This window comes from Bos grunniens, chromosome 27 (genome assembly GCF_055505025.1).
Source record: "Bos grunniens cultivar Pamir isolate PY7600 chromosome 27, Bosgru_T2T1.0, whole genome shotgun sequence".
Classification (NCBI taxonomy): Eukaryota; Metazoa; Chordata; class Mammalia; order Artiodactyla; family Bovidae; genus Bos; species Bos grunniens.
Window position 1 is genome coordinate 30587529 of NC_141191.1, and position 10100 is coordinate 30597628.

The window sequence follows — 10100 nt, forward strand, 5'->3', positions numbered from 1 at the left end:
CCCCCATCCCTGGGATTCTCCAGGCAAGAACACTGGAGTGGGTTGCCATTTCCTTCTCCAGTGCATGAAAGTGAAAAGAGAAAGTGCAGTTGCTCAGTCGTGTCCGACTCCCAGCGACCCCATGGACTGCAGCCCACTAGGCTCCTCCATCCATGGGATTTTCCAGGCAAGTGTACTGGAGTGGGGTGCCATTGCCTTCTCCGAATTAATACAATGGATGAAGCCAAATGGAGGTGAGGGTGTTGAGCAACTGGAATTCTCATTCATCCCTTGTGAGAAAGTTATATGGTTCAATCACTTAGAAAAAACTTTTTGGTAATTTCTGAAAAAATGAAACGTACGACCCAGATGTTCCACTCCCAAGTATATACACAAAAAAAGTGAAAACGTATGTCAACACCAAGACTTGTATACAAATATTTATACCAGTTTTGGACACAATCACCCCAAATTGGAAATCACCCATAGCAGCTATATGCACAACAATCAAAGACTGACACCCATCCAGATGTTCACAGGCAGGTTATGGATAAACTGAAAGTTGTGGAATATTATACAACAGTAAAAACAAACAAACTGCTAATATATCCACAAAACGAATGAATGTCAACATCACTGAGTGTAAAAGCCAAACATAAGACAATGATTCCATTTTTATAAAAATCTAGAAAATGCAAAAAAAGCTGTGACAAGAAAGCAGCTCTGTTTTGGTTGGGACCAAGGGAGGGACAGAAAAGAGGCCAGAAGAAATTTTAGAGGGTGGCAAAAAGATTCTCTATCATGGTTGTGGCAGTAGTTCCACATGTGTACACACTGAATGGTTTTTTTTTGGCCTCACCGTGAAGCATGTGGGATCATAGTTCAATGACCAGAGATCAAACCTGCACCCTCTGCACTGGAAGCTTGGATTGCCAAGGAAGTCCGAGTTATGCATTTTAAATGAATGCATTACATTGTACATAAATGACCTCTCAATAAAGTTAATTTTCAAATAAAAATGAAGGCTGGTCCAATACTTTGTCTTTACATATACCTACATCTCTACATAAAAAAACCACCTGTCTCTGGAATTTGAACTTGAACTTGCCAAATAGCATCAGATCACTTACCAGCGTAATATAACGAGGGCTCCATTGGTTGTCAATTTTCCTTTTCTTCCTGTCATGCATACCCTACATCTCACTCTTATCTACCAGTCCACTCACAAAATAAAAGCAGAAAGTTCCCTTCTGACTAACACAACAGCTTTAGGCTCCCCTGAAACAACAAACACAACAGCAAGTGTGTGTGTGTGTCCTTTCCCCAAAAACATCCCTTCACGCAGGGAGTTAGATAAAGAAGCAAGAGATGGAACTGCACGTGATAAGTAAATGCCTAGAAGGGCATGAAATGGCTAGAAGGGCATGAATAAAGAACTGTAGGAGTAGGGACTTCTCTGGCGGTCCAGTGGTTAAATTTTCCTGCTTCCAATACAAGGGGCATGAGTTCAATTCCTGGTTGCAGATCTAAGACCCCACAAACCATGCAACCAAAAAAAAAAAAAATTGTAGGAGTTAACCAATTATAGATAAATCATGCCACTTTGGGGTGGTTTATTGAGGAGAAAGGGGACAACCATTTTCAGATCAGCTGAATCGACCCTGGTCTGCAAGGCTTTCACAGGGATCCTGCACTCCCTCACTTCAGGTCACCTCCTATACAGAAGGTCTGCTGAACTAGCTTGCTTCCTTTACTCTAGCAGGTCTTTTCTTCTGGTGGGGATTCCTTAAAGCTGCATTTAGTCTGCCTCATCCTATGATTTGCTGTGATCTCAAAGACAGTCATAATTATTCCTCCTGATTTCAAGAAGGTATGCCTGCATCTTGAAAATCTTTGTTATTGTTCACATATCCAGCCCTATTGTTCTGACCAACTGATGATTAATATTTGCACAGGGTCTGAGTTCTGCTACTCTTTTTTTTTTTTTTTGGCTGTGGTCCAATAAAACTTTATTTACAACAATAGGCATAGTTTGCACATTTTGCTATAAAGAATTTACAATAGCTAAAAATTTTGCCCTTATTTCTCCTGCACAGTTCTTTGGAAACCCAGTTTAAAAAAAAAAAAGCTGGAAATGGTTGCCATGGTCATTGGGACTTGAACTTGAAGCTGTGTCCCCAGCTGCTGAAATCGCTCATCAAATGAGTTTGGCTCCTCTTAAGCGTCAACAATACTTGCTGACTCAGAGAAGCATGAATGCAAGACAGCAGTTGAAGTAGGGGCCTTCCTAACCTCTGTCTCTTTCTGAAGGCCAGTTGGTACTGCTTCTGAGTGAGGGCTTTGGAATCATGAAACTCTGTTGAATACGATGATAACACTTAATTCCTGCCAGTTGCCCTCTGGTCAGAAGTATAATTAGAGGTCTGCAGATGGTCTGGCAAGGTTTCTGGAAGCAGTAGAAACCAGCAGCTGAGTGCACAGCTATATGAAATTAAAAACTGTTTCAAGATATGGACCATATGTACACGTACGAATCCATTAGGGAACATGGTTAGCTCTTTGCATTATATGAGTATTAAATGCTATGGGAAATCAGGGACGATCAGAAAGAAACACTGGAAAAGAAAAGAGAGAAACATGAATCAAAATCTTAACCTAGGATGGTTGCTTCTCAGATTTAGTAGGATATACTTTGGTTAAGAAAATATAGAGAAAACAGACTCAAGACTAACAACTCAACGACTGGTCAGGGAGAATGAGTCAAGTAGCAATGCCTCTTTTCTCAAATCCTTAAATGTATTAGGGTCTTGTTTTAAATTAGAGAGAGACCAAATTAGTCTTTTTATGACTATCATTCAAAAGTATTTATTGTAATAGCACATTGAGCACTATGGTTTTCATTTTAGGAGTATTACAGATTTGCATAATATTGTGGGAACAAGGAGTATGAGCCTTACACCCGTAGAAGAAATCAGTGATAAGAAGTTAGCCTAGCAGAGAAATGAATGATCAAAGGGAATCTTTGAAAAGACAGTAAGATATTGAATGCATTCAAGGAAACCTGTTTACCAGCTGTTTGGCTAAAAGTTCATTTTAAAAAAATCAGGGATGTGGCCTATACTATTTGAGACTCTATGTGTCTTCAGGAGACGATCACTAGGATAAAACTGAAAATCTTTCATCAGTTTCCTGAATATTGGGACAATATCGTGTTCAGTTGTAATCCATATGTTTAGCATTTTCAGGGTCAGGTTTCTTCCTGGTTTCACGAGCCATCAGGGACCCTCTTCTTTCAGGTGTGTAAGCAAAGGTGATTCCTTCACAATCAGGGTGCAAGCCGAGCTTTTACACACTTTTAATGGTCTCTGTGCCCAGTCAGAGAAGGACCTCTCTGGTCTGAGTTAGACTGACACTGAGGCAAGTCTGCCATACGCCTGCCTTGTCTGCAATTCGAGGTGATGCTGAGGCTTTCTAGGAAGAATGGATCACACTTTGAGACAGCCCTCTCCCACCGAGTTCAAAAACAAAATAGTAAAAGACATCAGAAGGATCAAGACCGGAACACTGGGAGTGGCAAAGAATCGTTTCCAGGCAAAAGGTATTGTCAGCGAAAGTTTTCCTTTGGCTCAGGTTAGATTTCAAGAGACATTTCTCTAAGTGAAAGTTAATATTAAATTAGAGTTCAGAAGAGTAATCTAAAATTTTTAAATACTGTAATCTGAAGCCATCTCTTTAGGGTAGCAAAACTGAAATCCATATGCTAGCAGATGATCTTTGACTCAAACCATTTTAAAGGACCAACATCACACTTTGTAATATTCCGCTATTATTAACTCTATTCAAAAACACATTTCTCACAGGTTCTTTGCACATTGTTAAATGTGCAAAAAATGGAGAATTTTCAAGGACCTTGGGCCTCTCTGTTCAGTTATATAATACGTGGGTGGGACAGTATAAGGATGACCTGACATTCATGTCACACTAAAGAATAAATCCCTTAGAATTTATTCCCATCTTTTTTCTCAAATTTTGGTACCTGGTTCTTTAATGCAGTGACTGCTGCTAAGTCACGTCAGTCGTATCCCACTCTGTGTGACCCCATAGACGGCAGCCCACCAGGCTCCTGTCCCTGGGATTCTCCAGGCAAGAACACTGGAGTGGGTTGCCATTTCCTTCTCCAGTGCATGAAAGTGAAAAGTGAAAGGGATTTCACTCGGTCGTGTCCGACTCTTCGCGACCCCATGGACTGTAGCCTACCAGGCTCCTCCGTCCATGGGATTTCCCAGGCAAGAGTACTGGAGTGGGGTGCCATTGCCTTCTCCATATGCAGTGACAGCTTCTGTCTATTATCCCAGTTTATAGTTCTAGTCTGCCCCCTATATCCATGTCCAGCATTCACCACAAAGTTGCTGAAGTTATTGTTGAACAAATCATCATTGAATCTAGGAAATTTCTACCCTAAAGCAGCAAATTAAACACTTGGATCATGGAAAACGCAAGAGAGTTCCAGAAAAACATCTATTTCTGCTTTATTGACTATGCCAAAACCTTTAACTGTGTGGATCACAATAAATTGTGGAAAATTCTGAAACAGATGGGAATACCAGAACACCTGATCTGCCTCTTGAGAAATGTGTATGCAGGTCAGGAAGCAACAGTTAGAACCGGACATGGAACAACAGACTGGTTCCAAATAGGAAAAGGAGTTCATCAAGGCTGTATATTGTCACCCTGTTTATTTAACTTATATGCAGAGTACATCATGAGAAACGCTGGACTGGAAGAAGCACAAGCTGGAATCAAGATTGCCAGGAGAAATCTCAATAACCTCAGGTATGCAGATGACACCACCCTTATGGCAGAAAGTGAAGAGGAACTCAAAAACCTCTTGATGAAAATGAAAATGGAGAGTGAAAAAGTTGGCTTAAAGCTCAACATTCAGAAAATGAAGATCATGGCATCTGGTCCCACCACTTCATGGGAAATAGATGGGGAAACAGTGGAAACAGTGTCAGACTTTATTTTTCTGGGCTCCAAAATCACTACAGATGATGACCGCAGCCATGAAATTAAAAGACGCTTACTCCTTGGAAGGAAAGTTATGACCAACCTAGATAGCATATTCAAAAGCAGAGACGTTACTTTGCCAACAAAGATTCGTCTAGTCAAGGCTATGGTTTTTCCTGTGGTCATGTATGAATGTGAGAGTCAGACTGTGAAGAAGGGTGAGCGCCGAAGAATTGATGCTTTTGAACTGTGGTGTTGGAGAAGACTCTTGAGAGTGCCTTGGACTGCAAGGAGATCCAACCAGTCCATTCTGAAGGAGATCAGCCCTGGGATTTCTTTGGAAGGAATGATGCTAAAGCTGAAACTCCAGTACTTTGGCCACCTCATGCGAAGAGTTGACTCATTGGAAAAGACTCTGATGCTGGGAGGGATTGGGGGCAGGAGAAGAAGGGGATGACAGAGCATGAGATGGCTGGATGGCATCACTGACTCGATGGACGTGAATCTGGGTGAACTCTGGGAGTTGGTGATGGACAGGGAGGCCTGGCATGCTGCGATTCATGGGGTCGCAAAGAGTTCGACACGACTGAGCGACTGATCTGATCTCTGATGTCTAAGTTATTGGGAAACCAAAAGATGAAAACCCACATGCCTCATTAAAAAAAAAAACAAAAAACTTCAGGCAGCAAATATTTTTTACCTTTCAATTCTTTCTTCTTTTTGCTGGAGATAACCGGAGTTTGTTGCTTTATTTCCTTAAGAGTTTCTCAAGCAGCCTTCCTCCTAAGTCCAACACCTGGGGACAATGCAGAGGCGACTGGAGCAGCAGACGGTGAGCGTGGGGAATCTTGACTCACAGCCATGGTGCTGGTGACAAGCCGGTCGGAGGTGGGCGGGGGGCAAGAGGAGGCAGAAGCAAGGGAGGAGAAGGTGGAACCTGGGTGGAACTGGGAGGAGACATGTGGGTCAGGGGAAACGGCAGGTGCGCCACCTGCGGTGCTGGCGGAACCGCCACGTGCTTCCTGGGCGGGGTCATTGGCGCGGGAGCGGGAGGCGCCTGCGCAGCACTGCCCAGACCCCGCCCCTTGCACGCCTCACTCCAGCCTCCAGGCCAGAAGGCGAGGAAGTCCGGCAGTTCCCGAGGATCTTTGCCTAGCTGACTGTAGACACAGGGCACTCACTGCCACAGAACTCTCAGCCCTTCTCAACCACGTCATAACCCAACATCCTGATCTGAAGACTGATCGTTTGGGCATTGACACCTGTCGCAGCGTGGTGGCCGTGATCGATAGTGTCACGACCAGCAAGCTGGACTTTGAGGAATTCTAGTGCTTATGGAATGACATTCAGAAGTGGCAGGAAATATACAGTTTGACCGTTGGTGGTTTAGGGACCGTGGGCAGCGGGGAACTCCCCAGGGACCTTTGAAGCACCAGGACTCTATTTGAATGAGGCTCTCCACGACAGTATCGTCCGAAGCCACTCAGATAAGGGAGGAAACGTGGATGTTGACAGCTTCATCAGCTCTCTGGTCCGGCTGGTTACGAGCCTTCAGAACTCTTGACAGAGGTGGCACTGGCCAAATCCAAGTGGACATGCAGGAGGGGCTACAGCTGTCCATGGATTCCTGAACGGGAGTCCGAGACCTGCCCTCTCATCGCCTTCCTATGGGAGCTACCTTGGACTCTCCCCGTTTCACGCAGGGCGGATCCTGTCTGCGGACGTACCTTCAGGGGCCTTTCCATTCTCCTAGCCCTTCTTGCCTGGAGAATCCCAGGGACGGGGGAGCCTGGTGGGCTGTTGTCTATGGGGTCACACAGAGTCGGACACGACTGAAGCGACTTAGCAGCAGCCCCTGGCACCCAGCTTCTGGAGTCAACAGCCAGGGCCCAACGTGCTTCAACAGGCCGTGCCCCCAGGGTCACCCCACCCCAGCACACCCCATCTCACACCCACTGCAGCCCGTCTCTTGCACCTGTGCCATGCTCCACGCTTGTGTTGCTTCCACACCGCACCTTCTCTCAGTTCTGGGAAGATCACTTCAGTTCCTACACATCCATTTCATTACCAGCTGGGAGGCCAAATCCAGGCCATCTCAGGCCCACGGGCCTCAGTGCCTTTGTCTGTGCTCTGCTCCCAGCCTGCCAGGCCCAGGAGGAAATATATGCACCCCAGTTGCTGCTGTCTCTAAAAAAAAGGGAAAAAAAAGTTCAAACTTTTCTCATGTAGTCGCTATAAACTCGTATGCATACCTCCAAGCCTTTTTTGAAGAATTCACATACAGCTTAAGATTCTAAGCCTGTTGTTATTTTGAACTATGATTCAGATTTACATAATTAGGTCAAGAAAGTTCAAAAGCCATTTACTCTCTCATTACAAAAATCCATCATCTCCCCCGTCTTTGCCCTCAGGAAATGATGAAGCTGTGTTGAAATTAAACGATCTGTAAACAAAGGAGACCCTGGATCCGATGCTTCCGAAGTATTGGGTCGGCCAAAAATTCATTTGGGTTTTTCAGTAAGATGTTATGGAGAAACCAGAACGAACTTTTTGGCCAAGCCAAAACTATGTACCCAGGGTTTTTGGTTTTTGTTTTGTTCTGTCATATCACCTAAAGAAGGAAGAGAACTTTGAACACTCTTCCTGAAAATAATTAATGATTGATTTGTTGTGCTTGGAATGTGTAATGCATGGAATTCCAGAGACTCTGACTCCCCTTACCACTGAGCAGGAGAAACTGCACATCTTTCTGAAGAAATGATCTCTTCTTGAATATCCTGCTTGTGATCAGGAGAGTGCTGTTTTGGATTTAAAGCCTGCTCTGCAATTCCACCCTAAAGAGAGACTCTATTTTAACAAACAAGCAAAGATACAGACTAAGAAAAAACTCTCTTATCCAGTGTATGTTTGCAGAAACCCACATGGCTTCCTTTGCAGGAGTAGCCTTTGGCAATCATTCTCATTCTGCCTCTGATGTTCATTAGACTGGATAACCTTGGATGAGTCAATAGCCTGTAAAATAACCCCCAAAAGTAGTTTGCAAGATTTTATAAATTCAAACACGTCAGACATTTAGCATCATGTCTGGAATAGCGAAGCTCTTCGTTAAATACCAGTTTTCTTACTCTTCTCTTTTCTCCATATGTAGCATTTAAAACTTGCTGTGTATACCACTTGGAATTTCATGTAAGCTTGGGGAAAATACTCTTTAATATGTGTGCTTTAGGAGCACTGTGAAAGAACTTACCCCAGTTACACACCCCATTTACGTGGTGAACAAAAGCATATAACACTGTGAGAAAAATCAGGGCCAAACCCCTTTTGCAGGTCTTGAGACTAGTTAAATATTCCCCACACTAAAACGTGCACGGTGGCCTGCTCCGCCTGATCAAAGTGATGGGAGGTTAAAACCAGAGTACAGAGCACTTTAAGAATCTTGGGCAGTATCAGGCATCAAAAGAAAATTATTATCTGTTTGACCTTCCTTCTAATAACCTACTTAAAAATGAAAGTATATTTGGATGAATTCCAGCTGAAAGAAACCCCCCTCTGAAAAGAGGATTCTGCCAGCTTTTCTAAGTCTGTTGTACATATACTCCATGGGATACTGTGCCATATGCTTGGCATGAAAGATTGAAGTGAATAATGGGAAAAAGAAAAAGGTTTCTTCGAGTTAAAAAAATTTTTCTCTGAGCAAAAAGAAAAGTGATCATGAACTTTTGATGTTGTAATCATTCTGACCAAAGGATGACATGTTTAAAGGGTTATGTTAGGACCAACATAGATGTGTCTTTGTTTTGAGTCAGGGTTTAACATATAAACGACTTCCAAAGACAACCCCTGGACTTCCCTGGTGATCCAGTGGTAAAGAATCTGCCTGCGATGCAGGAGACCCAGATTCGATCCTTGGGTTGTGAAGTTTCCCTGGAGAAGAGCATGGCCACCCATTCCAGTATTCTTGCCTGGAGAGTTCCATGGACAGGGGAGTCTGGAGAGCTACAGTCCATGGGATCACAAAGAGTCAGACACAATTCAGTGACTAAGCAACAATACTTTACTCACAGACTAAAGCACTTCAACTGATATAATAATTCTTGTCAAAGGTTTAAAAAGTACTCCAGTCAAGGCTGTTAAGCTTGGGGGGAAGAAAAAAAGAGAGAGCTAGAGAAAGGGACTCCTCATGTGGTATAACTGAAAATCCATGGAAACAGACACCTCCTACCTCTTTACCTTCATCTAAATTTCCCCCTGTACAGGCTTGATGATGTAAATTCATTCCAGATACAAACTTGGACTTCCTGTTATGTGTGGAGTTGTCAGAGAAATATTTGGGACATGCTCATGTTAAAAATGTATTCATCATTTATCTGAAATCCAAGTTTCCCTGAACATCCTGTGTTTATTTGCTACTTTGGCAACCTGACTACATGTCATGCCTGTGGTAAGCTCTGGGTTTAAAACACCATTACTTATTTCAAGGAACTCATCTCCTTCAAAGACTCTCAGTGACTCTACTGTGCTCAATGGGTAGAAACCCACCGCACGAGAAGCTCTTTGATTCAGCTCCATATTCTACAGACCAGGAAGCTGGAGCCTTAAGAGGTCACCTGATTGACCCAAAGGCACAAAGTTGCTCCGAGGCAAGGGTGGTAGTGGGTCTCACATTTCGAGATTCTTTCCAGGGTACCTCTGTCCATTGGCCTCTTCACTCCTGCTCCTGAATGCTCTTTGTGTTAGGATAAAACGGGAGACTGACATTGACTTGGTGGAGAGAGGGAGGCTTATAATAGAAATAATCTGATTTCTTTTGATGAAAAAGATAACTGCATTTTAGTCATTCTTTTACACAGAAGAGTGTGTAAGAAAGAGTTGAGTGGGACAGAGCATACATTCGGTTATACGTGTTCTTGTTAAATGAATCACTTTAACTTATAGTCTCACCTTATGTAGATGAGAACATTATCCCATGATAAGAATATCTCTCATTGAAAGAGTAAAAGTATACCCTTGAGACTTCAGCCTCCAGGGGAGTGGATTCTACCTGCCCGGGCATGTTATATTGAATTGAGGTCACAGTTATGCAAATAACATTCCAAACATTTTTCTCCCACTGA

The 10100-nt window shown here is 43.3% G+C and overlaps 1 pseudogene across 1 annotated transcript; it reads left to right on the top strand.

Moving 5' to 3' along the window:
- The first annotated feature begins 4580 nt into the window (after positions 1-4580).
- LOC147343722 (calpain small subunit 1 pseudogene) lies at positions 4581-9804 on the top strand (annotated as a pseudogene). Its single transcript, XR_015155944.1, has one exon. The product of XR_015155944.1 is annotated as a calpain small subunit 1 pseudogene (transcript).
- Positions 9805-10100: the final 296 nt, after the last annotated feature.